This window comes from Ailuropoda melanoleuca, chromosome 1 (genome assembly GCF_002007445.2).
Source record: "Ailuropoda melanoleuca isolate Jingjing chromosome 1, ASM200744v2, whole genome shotgun sequence".
In the NCBI taxonomy this organism is placed as follows: Eukaryota; Metazoa; Chordata; class Mammalia; order Carnivora; family Ursidae; genus Ailuropoda; species Ailuropoda melanoleuca.
This window is the reverse complement of record NC_048218.1, coordinates 17,300,150-17,324,953: the sequence shown is the minus strand read 5'-3', so window position 1 is coordinate 17,324,953 and position 24,804 is coordinate 17,300,150. Positions and strand designations below refer to the sequence as shown.

General features: G+C 39.9%; 1 pseudogene; it reads right to left on the bottom strand.

The window, feature by feature from the left end:
• Positions 1-1,263: 1,263 nt before the first annotated feature.
• Positions 1,264-24,137, bottom strand: LOC100468336 (annotated as a pseudogene).
• Positions 24,138-24,804: the final 667 nt, after the last annotated feature.

Sequence of the window (24,804 nt, the reverse complement as noted above, 5' to 3'; positions counted from 1 at the left end):
AGAGAAGTTTAAGATTGGATTGTACCTCTAGCCCTGCTCTCTCTCCCCTGAGAGCTGGCCTTATACCTTAGAGCAGTAGGTTTGCATATTGAAATGCCAGCTTGACCTAGCTGCCTGAAAGTCTTGAATGTCAGGCCCACAACAGAATTAATTTCTCTTACAAGTTACTCTCCTAAGTCATGCTAATTTCAGGTACACCCTTGCCATGAGAGGATTTTAGGTCCTCTGTATTTTAGCATATCCTGGCACCTACACTGTCATCATCGTATACTGGTGTCATATACTGTCATTGTTGTCCCATTCCCAGAACTCACAGAAATGGTGGCCACCTGAAGGAGGCAGGGGTCATACTAACTCAGTTTATGGTTACTGAAGCAATTACTGAGTCAACAGAGAAATTGTAAATAATATAAACATACTTTCAATCATGTAATGATGGTAAATTTTCTCCAAGACATTGGAGAGTAAATTAAAGTGAGGGCAAAGGGCAGGGCATGACAGCAATACAGGACTACTGTTTGGCATTGTTTTATTAATTTCAGTTATATACTGTGATTAAAACCTAGGCAAAAAAAAAAAAAAGGTCGCTGATAGAGGCCCTGGCAAACCATCTATAACCAATAGATAAAATTAACACCAAGAAATTAGAGGTGTTAGGTTATTGCTCTTCCATTGACTTTTTTTTTGTCAATCTATTATTTTGCAAAGCACAACAAAAAGAGATGGCTCTCTCCTTTCACTTTCTTCCCCATTACAGAAAATGTGACACACATCTGGCCATCTCTGTCCATGATCTTTACTGTCCAGTTTGCTCAGAAAGGTGCACACGTCATCAGGGTCCAGACCTGGGAGCCCCAAAGGGCTCTGGGCAGGACCCTGGGGTGGGTGAATGAGGGATCCAAGAGACAAGGTTTATCAGAAAAAAACATGGTCTTACCTTCTTTTATATATATGCAAATATATATATGCAAATCTGTTTTATGTACAATAATTGGTTCTATCAAATAATCATACAAGGCCTTCTACTAGTAATCTTCCCCAAGATAGATTCAGGTGAAATTAGATATTTGCGCACTTCGTGGACTACCGCACTTGAGACTTCGTGACTGATTCCAGTTTTGAGGCCATGCACACAACTGAAAATACACACAAACTGGGTTAAGATGATAAAAGTGGGCTGAAAGAAAGCACAGGACTTAGAACGAGTAACCTGTGCATTTTGCTTGCACGGGAGCCACGTGACTAGCCAGCGCTGCGCGCGTCTCAGAGCTCTTTCCCTGTAGTGGCGGGGGGGGGGGGGGGGGGGCTGNGGGGGGCTTCTGAACAGCTGTAGTGATGGCGCGGCGGGTGGACACACAGCAGGTATGACCAGCTGGGCGCTTCGCTGAGGGCTCCTTCCTTCTCCCCCTCTGCTTTCTCGGGTTCTTGTTTCGGTTTGTAATCCGCAAGGGCAGCCTTGATTACGTCTTCGGCCAGTGTGGAGCAGTGCAATTTCACGGTGGCGAGGCTGGGGTGGGGAGGCAGAACTCCTTGGCGGTGTCCTTGTTCTTGATGGTCAAGGCTTCTAGCGTCTTCCCTTTTACGCATTCAGTGGCTACTGAGCTGGAGGCAATAGCAGACCCACAGCCCAGGGTTTTAAACCTGGCCTCCAGAATCTTCCCCTTTTCTTCCGCTTGAATCTGCATTTCATTACATCACCACATGCCCGAGCCCTCACCAATCCAGTTCCAACGTTTTTTGTTGTCTTGTCAAGGGACCCCATGCTTCTAGAATTTTCGTAATAATCAACAATCTCCTTGTACTAGAGAAGGCCGGAGCCCACCGTTTCCGGGCAGGCAGGCGCGGGCTCCGGCTCCGCTCCGGCCGCCGCCATCTTCTGGGCTTTTGCGTTGACTCTTTAAAAATGGGTTTTAAATAAATTAAAGAGGGTATATGTGCTTGTTATAAAATAATTCAAACAGGAAAATTTTAGAGTTAATGTCTTTCAATGTCAGACATGTTTTTCCCCTAGCCAGGCGGAGTCATTGTCTGTGAGGCTCCAGGCCCCTTTCCCTAGGCTAAGTCTGGAAGGGGCCCTTCGGAAACCTTGCTTAACACACACACGCACGCACGCGCGCACGCATACCCTGTGCATACATATCCATCATATCTTTCTATATATCATATTCGTACCATTTGGCATATCCTATATATGATATATCTTTTTAATTTTGACAAAAAAATGGATCACGCGCCATGTACTATTTTGCAATTTATCTTTCTCATTACACTGTGGGCATCTTTCCATTTCAGTATGATGAATCTACCACATTCATCCTAATGGCTGCAAAGTATTCCCTTGAGATGTATCCTAATTTATTTCAGCAATTCCCAACTGACTGACATTTGTTTCCGGTTTTCAGCTATTAGCAGTATTCTACAATAAGCATCTTTCTTTCTATGTATAATCTCTGTGCATTTTGGGGAGAGCATATATGCAGGATAAATCCCTGGAAATGGAATTCCTGGACCAAAGATCTATACATGTGAATTTTGAGAATTATTGCCAAATGGGGAAAGGCTGCATATGTTTATTCTCTCACCAGCACTGTGGGAAAGGATTTTATTATCCATGTCTTTACCAGTTGCTAAGCTAAGCCAAACCACAAAGGGCTGGTCTGGCTTTGAAGATTGGCAATGGGACTCCAATCAATTTTGCTTTTATTTCAGTTTGCCACTGAGACAGCAAACAAGCAGGGCAAGTCCCCGGACCGGAGGTTCTCAAAGTGTGGTCCCTGGCCCAGGAACAGCATCACTACCTAGGAACTTGTTATAGATGCAAGTTCTCAGGTCCCACCCTCGACCTTCTGAATCATAAATTCTCAAGGCAGGGCCCAGCAATCCTGTGTTTTAACAAGCCCTCCAGGTGATTCTGATACTTGCCAGAGTTTGAGAACCATCCGCGTTAGAGCTTGATCAAAGTGAGGATACAGTTTCCCAGTGCCTCTCTATGCCTCTTGGAGTTGAACCTGGAATTCTCTGGTTCAAGTTGAAGGTGCCCTGGGCTACATACTCTCTGTATCTCATGCCATTTGGGTGGGACAGGAGCCAAACTACCACTCAGTGAGTAATTATTCACATAAAAGGCAACCTCTGCTGCCCCAGAGTTACAAAGCTCTGTGTCCTATTTCTTATTGCATTAGGAAGCTACAGTGGACATGGCCAAATAGTAACAAAATTTTGGCTTCTTGTCTGCCTGAAAAATGGCACCTCATTCCTATTTTATATTAATTTCTTTAATTATAAGTGAAGTTGAGCATCTTTGCATTTTATAGGCCATTTGCACTTCTTTTTATCCTTATTCCCTCTTTATCTTCTTTGCCATATTTTCTGTTGGCTGGCTGTCTCTTTATTAACTTATAAGCAATTTTAATTTTAAGGAAATTAGCAGTTTGTCATTTGTGGTGCTAGTTTGTTTTTTTCCAGTTTTTAATTTATCATTTGAATTTAATTACAGTAAATTTTTTCATTGCAGATAGTTAAAAGTTTTATGTAGTCAAATTTATTAGTTTTTAATCTTTCTGAATTTTGAATTTTATGTAAGCATAGATTTCCCAACTGTAGGATAGTAAAAACAAACAAACAAACCAAAAAACCTCATATTTTCTTCTAAACTTTATGGTTTTATTTTTAGCATATAAATCTTTGATGTAAATAGAATTTATTGTACTTAGCGAGTGAGGTATGCATGTAAACATATTTTCCAAAAGCTTAAAAGTTATCCCAATATCATTTATTTAAATATTTTGTCTTTTCTCCAATGATTTCAAGTAACCTATTAATCATATTCAAAATGAGAATGTATATTTGGGACTATTTCTAGAGTGTATTCTATTGAGATTGTCATTAGTTTATAGTTCAATTTAGGAGTAAAAAAAAAAAAAACATTCAGTGCAAAATTTTCCTAACCAAGAACAGAGTATACCTTTATAGTTACCTGTTTACTTTTTCTTTTTTTTTTTTCCCCTTTTTTCCTCAGGAGTGACTTGAACTTTCTCCATAGTTGTTGCATATGTATTTTATAAACTTGTGAATTAAAAAGAATTTTTATGAAGATCGTCGACGCACAATGTTACGCTAGTTTTAGGTGTAGAGTGTAGTGATTCAACAAGTCTGTACATTATGCTGTGCTCCCCACAAGTGCATCTACTGTCTGTCAGCATACAACGTTATTACAACACCATTGACTATATTCCCCATGCTGTACCTTTTATCCCTGTGACTTGCTCATTCCATCCCTGGAAACCTGTATCAACGTCTCCCCTTCCCCCGTCATGCCCATCCTCTGATCCCCCCCACCCCGGCAACCATCAGTTTGTATATTTGTGAATTTTAAAGGTGATGTTTTCCTCTGTTATGATTTTTCTTACCCTATTTGCATGTATAGTAAAGTTCAATATCTTTACATATTACTTCATAGGCAGTCATCTTACTGAATTCTCATATTATTTCTGCTAGTTTTGGAGGATTCCTTTGGGTTTTCCAAGTTTGCAATGATCATCTACAAAGAATATAAAGCATCCTAGCTATAAGATTAGACTTTTATTATGGACTTTTTGTTGTGGAATATGATCTTCCTTCTAGTTTTCCTGCTTTAAAAAATATCACTTTTAATGAAGTAAATATATATACCACAAATTCGACAATTTTAAGTTGGCAATTCTGAGTTTTGACAAATGTATACAGTTGTATTTTGTGTAATTACATAAAAATACAATTTTATAAATTGTATTTTTTCAAAAGATTTTATTTATGTATTTGACAGAGAGCTGAAATGGGGAGCAGCAAGCAGAAGGAGAGGAAGAGGGAAAAGCAGATTCCTGGCTGAGCAGAGAACCTGACATGGGGGGTCAACCCCAGGACCCTGGGATCACGATCTGAGCCAAAGGCAGACTCTTAACCAGCTGAGCCACCCAGGTGCCCCTGTAAGTTGTATTTTTGTATAATTACAAAAAAAACATAGTTTATATTACTATTGTGTCATTACCACTGCAATCATGACATAGAACATATCTATCACTCCAGAAAGTTCCCTTCTACCTCCTTTCTTGCTTCTTCCAATGCCTGACCCCTGGCGACCTCTAAATGGCTTTTTGTCATTGTAGTTTTGCCCTTTCTAGAATTTTGTATAAATGGAGCCATATCATATGCAGTCTTTTTGTGTCTGAACTTTTTCTTTTGGCATTCCATTATGTGGATATACCACAGATTTGTTTATTTTCGCCAGTTGATGGACATTTGGATTGTTTGCAAATTTTGGGTTGTTAATGAAAACAGTGGTTGTGAATATTCAAATGCATGTCTTTGGGCATATGTTACCATTTCTCTTGTGTAAGTACTTAGAAGTGAGATTGCTGAGTTGTATGGTAAGAGTGTATTTCCACTTAATAAGAAACTGCTAAAGTGCTTCTTACATGGTTGTGCCATTTTATATTTCTACCCACAGCATATGAGTGAACCATTGCTCCACATTCTCACCAACGTTTGGTATTGTAAATTCGTTTTTTTTTAATTCTTATGCGTATTTGTGGTTTGTGGTTTTAATATGCATTTCTCTAGTGACTAATGGTATTGAACATGTTTGTATATGCTCATTTATCTATTTTATTTGATGAAGTGTCTTTTCAAAAAATTTTCCCAATTTTTTAATTGGATTGTTTGTCTTACTGTGTCCTAAGAGTCCTTTATATATTCTCCCCACAAATACTTTATCAGCTATATGTTTTGCAAATATTTTATCCCAGTCTATGACTTGTCTTTTTATTTTTTTAACAGTATCTTTTGAAGAACAGGCTTTTTACTTTTTGAAGTCCAATTTATCATTTTTTTTGTTTTTATGGTTTATGTTTTTATGGAAATCAAGAATAACTAGAGGTAAAAAAATTTTTTTCCTATGTTTCCTTCTACAGGTTAAAAAAAATTGACTCTTACATTTAGGTAACCTTTTTGAGCTAAATTTTGGATATGGTGTGAAGAGGAGGTTGACATTTCCTCTTTTGTTTTTGTATGTGAATATCCAGTTTTTTGGCACTATTTGTTGAAAAGAATCTCTTTTCCACCCTGAAACACATTGGTACCTTTTTGGTAATCGGTGAGCTATGTATGTGTGGGTCCATTTCTGGACTCACTATTTTGATCCATAGATTTTTATGTCAATACCAGACTCACTTGATTACTGTAGATTTATAGTGAGTCTAAGTGTACACACCATACTAAGCAGGAGTTTAAGACTTCCAATTTTGGGATGCCTGGTGGTGCAGTTGGTTAAGCATAAGACTCTCGGTTTTGCCTCGGGTTGTGAGATTGAGCCTGATGTCCGGCTTTGTGCTCACAGTGGAGTCTGCTTGCGTTTCGCTCTCGTACTCCCTCTGCCCCTCACACTTGTGCTCTTTCTCTCTCTTTCTCTGTCTCTAAAATAAGCACAGTTAAATCTTAAAAAAAAAAAAAAAAAAAAAGATTTCCAATTTTGTTCTTCTTCTTTGAAAGACTTCCAACTTTTTCTTTCTTTGGCTTTCCTAGGTGTTTTGCATTTCTCTATAAATTTTAGAATCTGCTTGTGATTTATATAAAAAAGACCACATTTTGGAATCTCGTCACATTTATGGATCAATTTGAGGAGAATTGGTATCTTAACAGTGTTGCATTTTTTGATTGATGAACATGTTATTTTTCTCCATCGCTCTAGTCTTTTTAAATTCCTATTCAGTAATTTTCCATCTCCAGGGTTTATATAAATGGCCTTTTATTGGATTGAGGAGGTTCTGTTTTATTTCCACTTTGCCATATTCTATCACAATTGGGTGTTGAAGTTTGTAAAATACTTTTTCCCTGCGTCTGTTAAGATAATCGTGTCATTGTTCATTTTTGGTCTATTAATATATGATGGCTCACATTTTTTTTTCTACTATTAAACCAACCTTCCATTACTGTGAAAGAATTGCTAAAGGAGACTCTTCAGACAGAAGGAAATATCAGAAGGGAACATGGAGTATCAGGAATAAATAAAATCTTTTAACTCCTGATATGACAGATTAGGAAATTAGCATATTTGTACTTTTCTCCAGATCCCCTTTCCCTGTCGTTGCCCTTTTTTTCTTAGATCTGTGCTTGCTTATACATTTCAATGTTTATGCATTTGTATAAATTTCAGCGTTCTATATTCTAATCAGTTCAGTGCAAATTACAAATACTTTTATGCCATTAATTCTTTCTTTCTCAGTTCTTTGGATTATGGCACTTGTTTGATGAGACTTTATCATCAAGTAGTTTTCTCCAAGAAGGGCTATTTATAAACTTCTTGGCTCACAATTTTTTTTGGGTGGGGGTACTGGTGTGGCTGTGAAAAAATCTGAAGCCATTGTGATTTTTTCTCCTTGGTTGGTGAATTGCTTTTTCTGACTGAATTCTCATATAATTCTATTTTCATTCTTAAAGGTGAGCAGACTCACAAGGATGTATCATGTTGATGACAGCAACAAATTATTTTTCCCTGGAATGTGGTGTGCCCCTTTGAGCCCCAGTTTCCAGTCTCCCTTTATTTCAGAAATGTGTTTTATTTAATATTTGAACGTTATTTTCAGATACATTTGTTTAGCTTCCCTTGTCGGTCAAGCTTGCGGTTTGGCTCTGTTTGATCTCTCTTCCACATCTATCCTTCTAATTACCTTTGTTTCTTTGTCCTTTGCCATTTAAGTTTTTGGATTTTTATAAGTCTGTCTTTTATGTTCCCAATACTTTAAAAAAATAGTTTTATTATGTTGTTTTATGTTTCTGTATCTTTTTTATTTCTATGGTGTTTGTATTGTTAACTTTGATTTCTTTTGTGGACTCTGCCAGCTCATATTCACCACTTTTCTTATTTCCTCTTTAATTTCATATCCCTCCTCACAAAAATCTTTACATATAATTTCTGCCCCCCTCTTTAATTTCTCTGGGAGTGCAGAGAATTATTTATCTAAGGTTTTTTTTTTTTTTTCTGTTTCTTGTGGTAACTCCTCTGATGTATATTCTGATGTATATACATTTAAATGTTTCCCCCCTTTGTTCAAAAGAATTATATAAGTAATAAACTTTATTTATTGAGAGAGCTCACATGCATGAGTAGGGAGTGGTGGGGGGGGGGAGAGAGAGAGAGAGAGAGAGAGAGAGAGAGAATCTTAAGCATGCTCCAGGCTCAGCATTGAGCAGGTTGGGGGGCTTGATCTCGGGACTCTGAGATTATGACCTCAGTGGAAATCAAGAGTCAGACGCTTAACCGATTCAGCCACCCAGGCGCCCCCAAGAGGTCAACATTATGTGCTGTAGTAGCCTGTTGGCAGTTCTCTTGGAAAGTCCTATGTGATATTGAAAGCAATCCCTGTATGGGAGAGCTAGAAATCTGACAGGGATAAGAGGAAGACTGGATCTACATGGTAGGAGAGACAGAGGGCTGTGCATTGTTGTGGAAGGTGGGGGGATGGGGCTAGCATGTGACTCCTCCCCAGACTGGCAGGAGAAAACACCTGAGTGTGAAGAGAGGGACAGCGCTGCTCCAAGTAGCAAGACCCCTAGTGGCTTAACCAAATAAGGTCCACCCATGCAAGCGAAGCTCTAGGGAACCATGCTCACAGTACCATCAAGTATACCTTTGCTTTAAGTGGCCACATTATTTTATCTTGGTGAAGTAAACATGCCACCACGGTAAAAACTTAGTCTGAGTGTATCATTTCTGCTGGTCTCGACGTATGCTTATTTCAAAAATAAAAAACTCAAACAATAAAAATATAGGTAGTAAAGCTGAAAGTTCCTTTTTACTTTCTCCCAATGCTTCACCCCCTTCCTGTCTAAGAAGTAATTACTATTTAATGCATTGATATAGTCACTTGACCTTTTCCTGTGTATGCTTACACTTAAGAATTTTCTTTTTTTATTACTATATCTTGGTAATCTTTTTATATCAGTAACCTAAAATGCTACAATGAACAGTCTTCTATGTGGATAATGAGTGTGTCTATTGCATGTAATCCTAGAAGTGGGTTTTATAGGTATAAAAAAATGCACAGGTAGCGTTTTGATAAGTACTGAAAAATTATACTTCAAAAAGTCTGTTCCAATTTTTCTCACTAATGAGAGTCTGTTTCCCTACACACACTCTTGTCAGAATACAATATTATCCTGTTTTTTCATTTTTGCCCATTAGATAAGTTTTTAACTCATTATTTTAAAAATTTGCATATTCCAAATTATAGTGGAAGCTCATATTTAGACACATATTTCTTCTCTGAATTTCTTTGTTTTTGTTAGGCTTTTTTTCAGTCTTTATTGATTTCTAGGGGCACTTTTTTCTTTTTTTTGAGAGAGAGAGTGTGTGCAGAGAGTGGGGAGGAAAGGGGAGGGGAGAGGGAGAGGGAAAGGGGGAGGGATTGAGGGGAGGGAGAATCTTAAGCAGGCTTCATGCTCAGTGTGGAGCCCAACTCAGGACTTGATATCACAACCCTGGGATCATGAGCTGAGCTGAAATCAAGAGCCAGATGCTTAACCAACTGAGCCACCCAGGTGCCCCTTCTATGGGCACTTTATATTGGTTATTAATATCTATCTGTCATAGATGTCAGAAATATTTCTCGTGGGCAGTATCTCACCTTTGAATTTTATTTATAATCTTTACAGTATTTAAAATATTTGAATTTTTAAAATCTTTTCATTTTATGGGTTTCGTGTCTTTGCTTATGAAAGTATTCCCTACTTAAAGATTAAGACATAAAATTCTGTATTTTTCCTAATATTTATATAATTTTTAATACTTTAATGTTTTTTTTTTTAAGATTTTATTTATTTATTTGACAGAGATAGAGACAGCCAGTGAGAGAGGGAACACAAGCAGGGCGAGTGGGAGAGGAAGAAGCAGGCTCATAGCAGAGGAGCCTGATGTGGGGCTTCGATCCCATAACGCCAGGATCACGCCCTGAGCCGAAGGCAGATGCTTAACCGCTGTGCCACCCAGGCGCCCCTAATACTTTAGTGTTTTATTGAGCTTAGTTTTTAATCTGTCTGTAAGCAGCTAGCCTGTTATTCCAACAGCATGTATTGAATTGTTGGTCTTTTCTTTCCTGATCTGAAATATCACATGCTTTATCTTTTCATATTGGTCTATTTATCGATTCTTGGAACAATGCCACACTATTCTTCCAATTTAGAGTGGTCCAGAAAGTCCCTCCTCATTATTCTTTTTAAAATTGTACTGCATATTTCATTTCATTGTATTTTATTTCCTTTCATTTAAACATCATTTTATGATTTTGATTGAAAATTGTATCAAATTTATACATAAATTTAGAGAGATCTGATATCTTTCAATATTGGATCTTCCCATCTAAAAACATAGTTTGCCTTTCTTACTTAAGAGCTTCTTTTACTTTCTTCAATAAAATTTTACAGTATTCTTCATAAATGTGCATCTCTTGCTTAACTTAATTATGAATATGTTATTTGCTATAATGGGATATTTAAGTACAGTTATTTCAGGCCTAGGAAAATAGCTATTAATTCTTATATGTTGATCTTGTATCCATCTGACTAAATGCTCTGTTTATTCTAAAAGTTTATTTAGTAGACTGTCTTGTGTGTCCTTGATGGGCATTCACATTGTTAGATAATAATTGTTTTGTCTTTTTCTTTCCAATATTAATACTATTTTTTCTTCTAATATTTTAAAGTTTTTTCAGTTAAAATTTTTCCCCCTGTAACAGGTATTTATTGAGTTCCGAGTGTCTCTTTTATAAAGTGTTAAATTTCTTTCTTTTTTTTTTTTTTAAAGATTTTATTTATTTATTTGACAGAGATAGAGACAGCCAGCGAGAGAGGGAACACACAAGCAGGGGGAGTGGGAGAGGAAGAAGCAGGCTCATAGCGGAGGAGCCTGATGTGGGGCTCGATCACATAATGCCAGGATCACGCCCTGAGCCAAAGGCAGACGCTTAACCGCTGTGCCACCCAGGCGCCCCTATAGTGTTAAATTTCTTAAATAGTGTTTCTTGTTTGCTCTTACTTGTGGTTGAGATTCTGGATTGAATAGTTCATTGCTGTTAATTAAGTGTATTTTCTCAAGCTAAATGAGGATCCCTGTTTGTCTGGCAGTTGATGCAAACTAATCACCCTTGGTGAGTCTACAGGAGGAGAGGACCAATGTGTGGCTAGGAAGGCTTGGCTTTTGGGAATGAGGCTCCCAGTATCTCTTGGCAGGCAGAGACTCTTTCTTTCTTTTGCTCAATAGCCGCTCTGGTAGTCTCCCATGCCGGAGTTGTTAGGAGGGGTTGTACTCATAACTCTCATCTGGAGACAGATGTGGTAGGCAGCAGAATGGGGGTGGGGAGTGGCTGTCTTACCTGTGCCACTCTTCAGTTAATTACCTAAAACACTGTCACATGCTTCTTCCTGCCTCCACTGCCTCTGACTGTAGTATTATTCTGGAGTTCCTCTGGGAAAAACCACCTTTTGGGATGTTTTGTCTACTGAGAGGGGTTCCTCAGCTCTTCTGGAATATGTTGTCCATCTGTTTGCCATTGCTCTATCACTTCAAGAAACCCTACACTTTTCTGGCTAGCTGGTAAATCTCGTTCCCAGTGTTGTTATGAATTTGCTAATTTGCTTCCTTTTTGAAGAGGGTGTTGGACTGTATTTTTGCACAGACTTCGTGTTAGATCCTTTTTGATGAAGTCTGATTCCTGATTAGATATAGTGTCATTTGGGCCTGCTAATTTGCTCAAGAACTGAGTGGAGAGGGGACAGGGAGTGACTGCGAGCAGCACTTTACTCACTGTTTAAAAATTTTGTTTTCTTGCTTTAATGAGGCTCATTATATAACATGTTGAAAATACAGAAAAATAAATGAAAAAAAGAATCATTCATAATTCTATTATGACAAGTACTGTTAATATTTAGATACATTAACTTTTAGTCTTCTACTTATGCGTATTTCACCATTCTTGTGATTACAATTCTCTCTAGTGTTTTGTATGTATTTTTCAACTAACATCTTACTATATGTTTCTTATACTATTAGAAGCAATCATGATTAAATCCATACTTTAATAATGTCATAAGATATAATGAAATGGATCCTCCAAGGGTAGTATTTCCCTGTATAGGGCCTTTTGGGTCAATTGGTATTTGGCTATTTTATTTTTAAAAATGAAGGAAAGGACATTTATTTATATACATTTATTATTTATCTTTTGAGATAAAATTATAGTGAAATGTACAGATCCTAAGTGAATAATTTAATGAGTTTAGATAAATGTTCACATCCAAGTAACCATGATCCCAACCAGATACAGAAAACTTACTTGACTCATTTTAATAATGCAGTGATAAATACCTATAAGAATCATCCCCTATTTGGATTATTTACTTAGGCTATGTTCCTAGAGGTGAAATAGTGTTGCCTCATTTTATGAAATTTCAGCGGACTTTTTACCAAAATGTTTTTCAAGGGGTTGAATCGATTATCTGTTTCTACCAGGCAGTGGAGAGTGCCAGCATTTTTCAGTTGTTTCTCTGTGATCCCCTTGACACTCTGATCAGCCCCACCAAAGGAAAGCTCCACTATTTCTTCCTGAAAGCAAATTGTGACTTTGTCATGTCAATACCTACCTCCACCCGACTGCGGTTTTATGTTTAAGTGTGTGCGTATTTATGCATAAGAAATTGCCATTTCTGCTTTTAGTGGCTCCAACAATTTTTAATTTCTTGATTTGTTTACTGTTTTCCAGGGTAGCTGTACCAATTTACATTCCCACCAGCAGTGCAAGAGGCTTTTTGTTTGCCCTACATCCTCACCAACACTTGTTAACTCTTCTTTTTGATAATAGAAATCCTAATAGGTGTGGGGTGATATCTTATTATGGTTTTGATTTTCCTTTCCCTGATGATGCAGGCTGATTAGTAGCTGGACCCTCAAGCAGTGGCTGGAACAGTATGCAGTCAGTCTCCTTCCTGGGAGAAACTGGGAATTGAGCACTTGTCTGCTGTCTCTGTGTTGGCCCCGGGGGTAGGGCTGCAGGGGGATGGAGGTGCTCCTACATGGTTGAAAAACTGCTTCTTTGTTTGCTGTGGTCCTGTGGGATTCAGTGCAAGTCCTGTTGGCTCTCTGAACCAGGTCAGATGACTGCTGTAACAGTCAGAGCACTAGATATGTGGACAAGCTCCTTCCAGGGAGAAACTGGAGACTTATTTTTATTGTTGGGAGTGCCCCAGAATGGGGAGAAGGGCAAGTGCTCACCAGCTCACTCAGGCTCTGGGAGGGATCTGGTCATCACCTTGACGTGCGCTGGTTAGAAGCTGGACTCTTCCTCAGGAGCTTGTGAGTTATGCCGTCAGACCCTTGAAAGGAGACTGGGAAATGAGCGTTTTTGCCTGCTTTCTGCACTGAGTCCTGAGCAGGTCGCCATGCTGCTTTGTTGGCCAAGGTCCCTCGGGATCCCTGAATGAAAGCCTCGCTGACTCTCAGAGCCAAGTGATTTGGGGCCTTCTGTCTGGTGGAAGTCTTCAAAGTTGGGGAGCTAGATGTGGGGTCCAAGCCCCTTTTTCCTCAGGGAGAAGCTGGTAGTTGGGTTTTCCCTTCCAATTGTATGTCATTATGCTGGGAGTGAGATTTACGGTGAAGTTTCTCTGCCTTTCCTACCTGTTTTGATGTGGGAATTTTTTCAGTAGTCCCATATGTGGGAGTCAGTCGTTTCTGAATTTCTCCCAGAGGGTATTGTTCCATGTATAGCTGTACATTTGGTGCATGTGTAGGAGGAGGGAAATTCAGGAGCCTCCTAGTCACCATCTCGTTCTGGAAGAGTAAATAGAGGTGTTTTGACTAAGTGAGCTATCCTGGGGGCAGGAATTGAGATCTGGACTGGAAGATATAACTTTCTTCAATTTATTGGGAAAACACATCAATCTAGCATTTGTCCTTTTAAGAAAGGAGTTAGCATTGGAGACAAATGGCAAGATGCTGAGGAAGTTCAAAAATAGATGTATTGCTGTCGGATATTCTTGTTCAACTTCCAAATCACCCTGGGTCAGGACAGTAAAGATGGTTTAAAGTAGAAACACATAGGTCAGTGGAGAGGTGTATCTTCTGTTATTGCTGTAAATGTACGGGAAAATGGGATTAGCATCTCCCTGTAGCACTTCACCCATGCCTAAGGCAAGCTTCTTGTTGCTTTAACCTCTTGATTTTGGAGAGCCCTATTAAGCACATATTTATTAAAATATATCAGAGCTGTATCTCTTCATCTGCTGAAATGGTAGATTTTGAGGACAGGGTTCATCCCCCAGCCCCGCTTTTTAAAATTTTTTAGAGTGAGAGAGAGGCAGAGAGAGTGCATATGTGCAGGTGTGGGGGGAGGGGCAGAGGGAGAAAGAATCTCTAGCAGGTTCCATGACCAGTGCAGCATCCACTTGGGGCTCGATCTCAGCATCCAGAGATTATAACCCTCAGCAGAAATCAGGAGTCATCACTCAACAGACTGAGACTCTCAGGTGCCCCACAGTGTCCTTTTTTATGGCAGTCTAGTATTTGCTAAACTTAGTTTTGTGAGTGTGCGCACACGTGCGTGTGTGAATGTGCACTTCACATGTATACAGTCATCTCGGCCACACATGTACTTTTTGTTTATTTATTTTCAAGCTTCCTTTTTATTCCCTTCCACTCTCACAATTTAAATATACAAAACTCTCACTGTGTGAGATTTGGTCATTATGTTTGCTAGCTCTTCTATGATGTTTATAAAATATGTCAACACCCTATAGTGAATTGGCATTGTTTTGCTATCCTACTTGCTATCAAAGAAATAAAACAAACGCCCCCAAGCAAATAATCTAACTCATTACCCTTCAGTAGCATTTCGGAGATGGAAAATTTATAAATGATAACAGCGGAGCTCAAGGAGAGGATGTGCTGTCTTACTCCACAGCCTGGGACTCATCCTGGGGGACAGTGGACGTGGGCCCTGGCCCCCATCTTGTGTGCACCCCTTCACTCTCCAGCTGCACCGTTCACCTGAATACATTAGTCTCACGGAGAGGGAGATGAAAAGAGTGTGCACCTGCAATGTAGTGTGACTGCTGCAGCTTGGGGAGAGGTTGCCAGGGAAGCAATTTTTAAAAAAAACAGGGGAGGAGAATTGTCAAGGTTTGGCTCCTTGTGAAATTTGCCTGTCAGAACAGATGATGCATTTGGGCATAACGCTCTTCCAGTTTCTTCTTCTGGCAGTTTTCTCCCTCATTTTCAAGGCTTTCAGAATTTTGCTGCAACTTATCCTTTTAAGGGTCTTTCCCCTTCCCATATTTCTCCGTTGAATGTTAGTCCTGAGAGGTGAGAGACGATATTTAAAAAGCCACTCAGGACTGATTTGCTTAGGATCAGGCCAGCCAGACTGCAAGCCCCTCCAGGATCTGCCCTGGCTCCCCTCCCTCAATTTGAGAGCAGTTTGTCTAAAATTGGAAGAAGGTTTGATATTATTCAACACACTTGGGTCCGACTAGCTCAGAGGGCAGTTGGCTTTTTTATTTTTATTTTTTTCTGGGAATGGCCTGTGGAATGATGTGAATTTTGAGGGTGCAGAGCGGGCAGGGAAATTTAATATAGGAAATGATTCTGATATGCTATACGTGGAACTACCTAGTCTCCTAGAATCTTGTGGACTTTTCTGTTTGGAATAGGGAGTGAACATTTAAGACTAGCAAATGAAATATTCACCCAGGAGAGTTCATTTGCAAAGGTCATCATACTGACTTACATTTTGTCGTTCTTCTGCCATTTAATCCTTACCACTTTTTTGAGGAAGTAAATACAATTATCCTTATTTTATAGATGATGCCACTGGAGCTCAGAAAAGTCACCCATGTGTTAAGTGATGGCATCTGAATGAAATCTGGAACTTTCGCTCTGTTCTATAGATTTTTCTAGTATCTAATCTCCCAAGCAGGGGGAAAAAAATTCCATCTCTAAAGTACGTGGCCTTGCTTTCTCTGAAATAGTGGATACCAAGGAGGCGGGGTGGGGGTGGGTGGCAGCATTATTTATATATACAGAGGAAGAGAACGCCTCTTTAGATTTGGAGTCTCTGGTGTAAATAGAGCTGCTTCTTTGATTTTATTTCATAGTTAAATGCTTCTAGTGAGTGAAATAAAGGCCCCATTCCAGGATCTCATCTCTAATTCCCTGCCATAAGCTTGAAAACAAAAGGGACTTATCATTTGCCTTAATAGACTGTGTTGTGTATGTACCCAGAGACAGCAAAATTCCAATTAAAAGAGTATTGATTGCTCATAAATTAAAGCCAACGTTTCAAAATCAATATCACTGAACTTCTTTCAATGATTTTTATCCTGAGCCCTCTTGGCTCTAGTATTTTGCTTATTAAATGTTCTGCTGTAATTGTATGCCCAATTAACATGGATGATTCTTTCACTATTAACATACAGTTTTCGATTTTAGTCTAGTTAGCACAACTAATCATTGCAGATAAAAGTCAGTGGAATCTTACAAACTCCAGTGCCTTCCCTCACCTGTTCCCAGAGATAATTTATATGCCTTCATTCCTCTGAGCCCAAAGCAGGTAAACATCTTCAGTTAAGCTGAACAGAAAAATAGAAATTCTGTGAAATAGAAAAAAAAAAACAAAAATAAATCAGAGAACATGAACTATGTCATAGGGAAGTTATGACTGGATCAAAAGAGGTTATAATTTCATTGCCTGTGAGGCAAAATCATGATCAAAATGTGCTCGGGACACAGACCACTGTACCTCTGTGAGGGTCTCCCCTAGAGCGCCATGCTAATTAAATCTGAAAGGGTGACATATTGAGAAACTACCAGGGGTCAGGCTGGAGTCTGACGGTAGAGTGAGAAGAGTTGGGTATGTTCAAGGAACACATTTCGGGAGACAGATGTGATCACTGTGTGAAGCTGAGGTGAAATTCATCTTCCAGTTCAGTGGCTAGCCTGGGACTGTGAAGTAACCTGTGGCCAATCAAGATACTTTTGTGATTCATGTTATCCCTTCCGACTCCAAGGGTCTCACCCCATTTAGCCCCATTGGTGTCATAGCCAAGGTCCATTAAAGATAAGCAACTATGTAGATTCTGCCTTCTTTGGCACTTCTTTTCTGAAGAGAATTGTTCATTTATTTAAACTAATGTCTGCTTTCTGCATTAAGGGCTCTTTGATGGCCTGGCGGGTGTGGGAGAGAGGGCAGAATTCTACCTGCAAAGTATATCAAGTGGAAGTGTGCCTTAAGGACCAGGAGGCTCAGGTTCTAATCCCGGTTCTGTCACAAATTGGTTGCAAGTCCTTTAATTTCTCTGTGTTTGTTTGCTTCTCTACAAAGAAAGTTGTACCAAGTAACGGTATCCATTCCAGATCTAAAATGTGTCCTACTCTAGGATCTAGAATAGTATCCTCCAACTGTTTTATTCATGTACTCCCTAAAAGAATTTTAAAAAGGTATGTGCCCCCACATTTTTAAGTCCACATGTCATAAGTTTAATTAGTTACAAAGGATGTAATTTTCACCATATTGTATATTGCATAAGAGTTTTTAATATATTTTTATCAAAACTGAAATTGTGGATTTAGCTTATTCAGTGTATGGTACGTTTTGCAATAACATCTCATTAACAAAGCCAGTACTTATTGTCGAGTCATTCAGTCGGATCACTTGTTTTCCATCAGAAGAGAGTCTGGCTTCATTTTTTCATTCATATAAATTTGTTATCATGCATCCTGGTGACAGCCTCATTTTGGAACACTAATTCTGGGATGATTAACTAATTAGATACTCAGAAAACGAGTTGGCTAGGTAGTTTCAGTAGGGAGCTTTGCCATGAGTATTTTTTTATTTGTACTGAAAGGGCTGGCTCTCAAGAACAATGTGTTCTCTAGCGTGTTCTTTTGTTTGGTGCCAGGGAGGCTAGTCAGCTATGGGGCAAGGTACCACGGTAGGTCTCAGCATGAGTGAGAGGAATGCCTTTCTTTTCTAAAGTGGGAGAACAGTGATTACAAGGTGAGTGATGGTAAAGAACGAGAAGCCTGCAGGCATGTTAATGGGCAAATTTATTTTTGAAAGGATGCATATGGAAGTTGAGGGCTGGAAATGGATTAACTTAAAACCACCATGTTGCATATCTGCTGGGAAGTCTTCATGTACCCCTACTAAGGCGTATACAACCCAGATGCACAGGGGAGGGGCAGAGGGTATGACACTTTCCACTGTTACTCTATGCCACCATATCAGTAGGCCCAGTATCGCAAGGAATGGCTTTTGTAAAGGTCAGCAACCCCCAAACATGGCACATACTCTCACTGAGGTGATTTGCCCATTACATGACTTTCTATGATCAAATTCCCAGGCTCTCTCATTGAGTTATTGTTACCTTATCATCTACCACGTACTGAGACTCTGATTTATACATGCTTCTTGGAATAGAAAATATAATTTATGCAATCTATGTGCATTCCACTTTTCTAGAAATCAAAATGCGCAGAAGCATATAAAGTGTTGATTAAAAGGAATGATTTTGGAATTATTTGCCATGGGTTTGAATTCTGCCTCCGCAATTTTACTTGTGTAAGCAGGCTCAGCTTCAGTTTTCTCATCTGTTAAATCAGGGAAAGATACTTCTAAGTGTTTATTCTGTTTTCCCCATTTGTCCTCTTGCCCCCACTCCCACATCTGTTGTTTCATCTCTGCTCTGATTGGTTCTTGGAGGCAGATCCCTACAGGTTATGTCACCAGGGCTCCCTTTCCAGTTAGTTGGCTTCCAGTTGTTGCCAAAGAGAGGCACTGGTAGAGACTGGAGGGTAAAGGAAGGGAGAGATCAGGTATTTCTTCTAGGCTCTCTTTCTGCTCTGGGCCATATTTCATGCAACGGTTGGGCACCTCAACTATAGCTTCTGTTGATAGTCCTAGCTTAATATTTCCAAATCTAATTCTCTAATGCCACCTTCCCCTTTTTTGCCTTTAAGCCTATGGGTGGTAAAGTCTTCACACTATTTCTGGTCTCTGACCAGAGAGATGAGCAAGAATTTTTAGCCAATTGAATTGGATTCTGATTCCTGGCAGGACCTTGGATGATAAAGCACTGTTCTTTCATTCTTCAACAAATATTTATTGAATCTACAAAAGTTCAGTAAATTCTATTGTGTTTACTGCTATATTCCTTGTACCCACACAGGACTTGGTAGGTATTATGGGAGCAATAAATATTCGTTGATGGAATACCTACCAGATAACACTGTACTCTGTCCTGGTGATTAAGTGGTGAACAAGACAGACCAGCTTTCTGGTCTCGTGAAGCTTTTAGTCTAGCCATGAGGATTGAGTGAGATCATACAGAACAACATAAAGCCTGGCACTACCTACTGAGTTGATCCATTTAAGAAATAAGCTTGGCCTTTTTCCTCCCCTGTCAACTGGTCCTAAAGGACCCCTCCATGTGGCCAAAGGTGAGTTGAGAGAGCGGTGGATTATTTGGGAGTCCAGGGCACCTGATTAAGCAGCTTACTTGTCTTTTCTGGCTAATTTTACAGTCAACCAGGATTTTCCATTTCCATTTTACAGTGGGCAGCAGTATGCTGGATCTGCCTAACCTGTTAACATAGTAACCTGACAGCTCTTAATGGTCCAGCTCCATGGTCACTGGGGATCCCACAGTCCGAACACTACAAGGGCCCAGTGGCATGCTGAAAGCTGCTTTTTGGATGGTTTATAGTTGATTACTGTAGACTGCATGGACTTGCTTAGATTGTGATAGGGGCCTACATTGTGATTCTTCTGTTGGGTCTTGCCAAAAACTCCACATGGTATCTCTTCCCACCACATATACCACTAAGACCATAGGGTCTACCAAGTATGACCTAAGAGACAGGGCTATGTGAACCACAGACTGGACTGCTCTTGGCTTCTCTGAAAGCCACCATCCTAGCTTGTCATCTGCTAAATGAGTCAAAATAGTATTCCCAAGTGAGGAAATGTACTGCCTCTAGAACCCAGAAAGTCTTATTAGAGCAACATGCTTCTGTCTGAGGACATTCACTTTACAATAATTTGCCCTTAATTTTAGGGATGTTCTGATAAACCCCAGGCAATTGGACTACTGGACTTCAAACATCATTGATGTGTTGGCCTCCTGAGACTCCATAGCATTCATGTCCCATGTTCTGGTACACACACGTCTTAGTAAGGGCTTGATTGTATGTACCACTTTCTGTTCATCTGGTTTGATTAATATAATGTTATCAATAATAGTGGATCAATGTGATATTCTGTAAAAAGATGGTCCAGGTCCCTTCAAACCATATTATGACAAGAGTGAGAGAGTTAGTATAGCCCTGGGGTAAAAGTATAGATGTATACTATCTTCTGTTCTAGGTAAATGCAAAATGCTTCTGATTCTCTTTATGATGGGGATAGAAAACACTGCAGAAATGCCAGATTAATGTTATCATACCTTATGCTAGAAGCTTTGTAAACCTGTTACAGCAAAGCTGCCATATCTAGCACAGCAACTGTAATTGGGCTAATGCTTCGTTAACTTGATGGCAGTTCATTGTTCTCCACCATGGCCTGTTTGGTTTTTGAAGGACCTGCCTGGTGATTAAATTGGGAAGTCACGGACACTACAATCCCTGCTTTCCTTTCTGAAGGTGGCAGTGCCTTCCCCTCCCTCCGAGCATGTGTTTTTGTTTTGATTTGCTCCATTGGTCAAGGAGGAACTTGGCTTTCTTCATTAGGTAGCTCTTACACCATCATATTAAGGAACCAATGTTAAGGAACCAGTGTTAGCACTTTTTTTCAACTACAAGTATGTCTATTCCAATGATGTATTTGGAGTCTGGAAGAAATGACCATTGGGTGGGTTTGCGAGTCCAGTGGATGAACTGTGACAAGGACCTAAGCTAGGACTCCATTTATTACTGGTTTCCATACACCTCACCATTGGGGGACCGTAGTGATGCTTTGGGTGCCTAGGTATCAGTGCCAATTTAGATTCTTCCAGTTCTCAAAAGGTCTGGGCATTCCCTTGTCCTTAGCACATGGTTACTTGAGTCAATGGCATTAAACCCCTTTGAGGAAGGACTTGGGAACTTATTATTGAATATGTCTACTGTGGTGCTTCAGAATCTTTTGTCAAAGGATCTGATCTCTCCTTTAGTTAGTGGGTTCTGGGTCTGAGAATAGGCTTATGTGGAAATTGGGCAATTTTTAATGAGGTGGCTGCTGTCAGCTTCCTGATCGTCTTGTTTATTTAAATTAAGGACTACTCTCATTTACTGCCCATCTATTTTGCCTCTAGAAACACTGTCTTCACTGACCATCTCCAAAGCTCTGTGAAAGTCAGGCCTCCCTGGCTGCTATTCCAACCTTGCTTCTTATTGTGATACTTATGCTCACTTGCTTCTGGGGTCAAGTGCTGCCTCTTGGTCTACTTTTTCAAGATCCCCTCACCTCCATGGTCATGAGGGAGCCCAGTTCTGTAACAAGTTTTACCATTAGCCCTACTTATGGCTGGCTTCATGGACATGCGTCCTGTGCATTTACACAGGGCCCTACACTTAGAAGGGCCTCATACTTTGTTTAGTGCTCTACTGTTGCAGTCCTGAAATTCTTTTTAACAAGGGACTCCACATTGAACATTATGCTGCCAATCCTGGTCCTGCTCTTCAGAGGACAGCCACTGCTGAGCTGCTCAGGGGGGCTGGCACTCCCCTCATCGGTGTATTCTTATTGCATCAGCAAAGGGAGTGTTCGGTGTACCTTTTTGCAGAAAACAGTAGACTTCACGAAGTATATCCACCTAACTATGCCTACGTTTCAGAGCCTTTGATTCTTCATCCTATCCTCTATTATACTGGTTCTGGCATTTCTACTTCACTAGATTTGGGCTACTGTTTTGTATCAGCTTCCAAGAGCCATCCTAGCAGTGTATAAGCATCATTTTCCAAGGTCCTTGCCAGAGTGTGAAATTTGTATTCTGAGAGTGTGCCCATGTTAATAAACTCTCCTTATTCCAACTACACATTCCTCTCTTTTCCCCCTAGATCTCACATTCTTTTAGAATCCATACTCACAGGCATCCTTTCCAAGTTACTGGCAGTATATGTCAGCCAGACCCTGTAGCACCATACGTTCTTTCTCTTTTGCCTTGAATTGGTACTTACTCACCCTTAGTCAGTCTTTTTTTCATGAATCATTGATCCTTAACAACCACTAAATTCCATTCTTATGCTTGTCTTTTGCCTCCTATCTCTTAAACCCAAGGTATACTGCATTAGTTAGTGTCCCCTTCCACTGCTATGGCATTCATTGTACCACTAGTGAAGGTTTGGACAGGTGCACTGCTCTAGCATGCTGGATACTCTCCATATCCCCACCTTCCATTAGTGGTGGCTTCCTCATTGCTAGCCAACTGGTAGGTGATCCACTTGGATCCCAATTCAGTGTCTTCCTCCTAGAACCACTCCCGGCATCAACTCGCTTAGATTATGTTCCTTGGGAAGAGATTCTGAGATAAGGAGTTGCAAGCAGAAGAAAGAAGGTTTTGGGGGAGAGATTTTGGGAGATTCACTGATTAGGAAGTCAGGGTGGTAGGATTGAGAACACCAAGAAGCTGACCTCCAGTACAGTTACAGGTGTGGCTTCAGCTGATGCCAGGGGAGGTTCTAGAGTTGGGATGGTTATCCAAGTTCTCCCAAATTGAGGCAAGGGGGTTGGACTTCATATCTCCATAGCAGCCAGTCACTAGTTGTGAGACCACCTTCCCCAGAAGTGTAACCTGGGGCCAGGCAGTTCTCTGTGGCAGAGACAATCCCCAGCGTGAGATGCAGCTGTGAGCTCTCAACAACTGGGAGATGGGGGCATTCACCCCCAAAAAAGGATCTGAACAGAGCAGCACAGCACTATAGCCAAATTCAAGTGTAAATAATAATGTCCTATTGAGAAAGTATACAATGAACTGGAATAGACACATCTGAACACTGAAATTTGAACACATTTTCTTTTCCTGAATGTCAATTTTCAGTTCACAGACTAGATATTTCCAATGTAGCAACAAAGGCATTCCAACAGTGGTCACAGCAATGGTAAAATTGAGCATTTAAGTAAATATTGAAAGTTTTGACAGTTTTAGCTACGTTTAGTTTCACATTTTGTTTATGCTTATTATTTGGCATGGCTCTTGTTCCTGATTGTATTTCAGAATATGCTTATTTAATTTTCTTTCCCGGCCATTTTTACTTCATTTGTTCTACCACATTTACTTTTCTGCAGTTAGCTGCCACTGTAAATAGAAGCAGAAGAGCTCAGAAATCTACCCCAAATGCTACCCACGCATGGCTTCGTGATTTCGAACACCATGACTTCTGCATTACATTTTCCCTCACTTAATATTCCTAATGAGGCTTACCTGCTTTGGTTCTCAGGGCAGAGTCTAGGTGGAAAATTGCAGCAATTCTTGCCCTAGTCTTGAAGCAAAAGCTAGTATCTACCATCAAGCACGTAGAAAGTCTAATAAATAAGACAGAGAAATTGTTGAGCTTTGCCTCAAATGAAAGCTTTAGTTGAGCTGGCTTGGAATCTGCTCTGCAGGCTGGTGATGCCATTCATTATTTTATTATTTTTTCCTTCCTTCAAAATTATGCTAGGGTCATGGTCTCTCACAAACTTTTACTTTTAATTTTTTAAAAGTGAATCCAAGAACCCTGTTGCTTGAAATAGTTTTCTCATTGGGTTGAGATTTTAAATGGCTAGTGGAAATAATCCCTTAAAGTGGAAGAACATTCTTTTGCCACTCAAAGCTGATAAGCTTGATACTATTTATGATACAGGCAATTGTTAAATACTATTATTGGCTGGTGTCCTGTGAGTCCCTATTTGTTTCCCTTGACTCCCTTGGGAAGGTACGGGGTGCTTTTCTTGCTTGGGGCTTTGCTCTGCTCAGCGGCACATACCCCGCTTCCTGAATGCTTCACTGACAGGTCCCCTATTACACAGGGCAGGTAGGTGAGAGTCATTGACATCTTTGTGAATGATGAGTTCTGTTTCATCATAAATCACCTGAATATTCATGTCCTAGACTATTTGAGAATCTAGAAACTTCCTGTTTACAGAGGCAATAAGAACAACACATATACCTATTTTGTTGTAGTGGAATATAACCTCAACTGTCACTCTCAGTATTCTAGTTACCAAAAAAAAAAAAAAAAAAAAAAAAAAAAGAAGATTTCCAGTGTTGGATCACTCCATTATAGGTAAAGAGTTCTCTGAACTTCTAAACAACATAAAATAATTTTCAAACATTCCACATAGCAAATGAAGCAAGGTGGGGGGTTCAGTCAGTCTGGAAAGACCTGCCTTTAAATTCATCTACAGAGCATTGGGTAATATCGAGAAGGAAGACAAATTGTCTTCATTCTCCTTTTTTAATCCTAGCTTAGAAGATTTGCACGCATAAGCTTTAAAATCACAGGCACAGTGGCCAGCACGTGTTTCCTGGGAGTGTGTATACTCTCTGGACAGGAGTCCCTGCTTGGTAAGGAGAGCTATGTGGGCGCTTGGCCGCAGCTGCATCACTCCCATTAAGCTAGAACTCTCACAGCCGGATAATGTAGACAGCTCTGAAATGCAGGAGGGAGTGAAGATGAGCAAGGGAGGAGGCTGTTCTCAAAACACATCATTATCTGGCTTTTCTGTTTCAATAATTTGTAAGCAGGCTGCCTCCTCGATAAACAGATCA